This window comes from Echinops telfairi, unplaced genomic scaffold, assembly GCF_000313985.2.
Source record: "Echinops telfairi isolate 266 unplaced genomic scaffold, ASM31398v2 ScPeMD7_5868;HRSCAF=6743_0, whole genome shotgun sequence".
Taxonomy (NCBI): Eukaryota; Metazoa; Chordata; class Mammalia; order Afrosoricida; family Tenrecidae; genus Echinops; species Echinops telfairi.
In genome coordinates this window covers 7898904-7899953 of record NW_022109767.1, presented here as the reverse complement: position 1 = coordinate 7899953, position 1050 = coordinate 7898904, and positions in this window count along the sequence as shown.

The window sequence follows — 1050 nt, the reverse complement described above, 5'->3', positions numbered from 1 at the left end:
ATTCATCACAATACATAGATCAATTGTGTAGAGCACATCTATACATTTGTTGCCCTCATCATTCCCAGAACAGCCTTTCTTAGTAGGAAGGTAGCACAGTTGCCTTAATCAGTCACCTGTTGAAGAACATGTTGGTTATTTCCTCTTGAGGGCTAGGACAAGGAGAGCTCCTAGGAGCAGCTGGGCATGTGGTTTTGTGTGCACAAAAGCCTTCAGGTATTGGGGTGTTGTGGTTGTGGTTCGGTGTCGTGTAGTCCCTTCTGACTCATCGCGACCCCATGTAACAGAAGGAAATGCTGCCTGGTCTTGCTGCTTCTTCTTCTTCTTTAAATTTGGAATAAATGTCCAGAAATAGGATCAATGGATCATATGATAAGTGAATATTTCATTTTTAAAGAAAGTACCAAACTCTTTTCCAGAATGACTCAGCATTACATTTTTCATCGTTTAGTAGCTTTTTCATTAAATCATTGACAAGAATCCGGACAAGGCTGAGAAGGCAGGCCAGGGAGGAGAGAGACCGGAAGATCAAAACAAAGCACCAACAGCCAATTGTTTCCCACATTAAGCTGACAACCTTTTCCTTTTGATCTAGGCCTCTGTTTCCATATTACTAACATATTCTAAATGTTCATGCAAGGCAATACTTTCTAGCAAGTGCTTTTCAATGTTGTTTTTAGTACTAATTACTTTTTTGGTGTTTTGCCCACTGACTCAAAAAGAAGTGTGGTATATTGAAGTAGAGTGTTGCTGTGATAAAATTCACCATGTTTTGTGTATGCCTCTGTGGGTTTTGACAAAGGTACATAAGACAGGCCACATCCACCACTGTGAAGAGGAGAACACGTGTTATAATTGAAAAGGAGCCTTCATTGTTCTGTTGTCTATACTCAGCTCCTTTCCCATCGCTGCTCCTGGCCCTCTCTGATTCATGTTCTTTCCCTATAGCTTTACCTACGCCAGAATTTCACTCAAGTAGAAAGGAGCCCTGGTGGCACTGTGGGTTAGGTATTGCACGGCTAACCACAAGGTTGGTGGTTCAAACTCAGC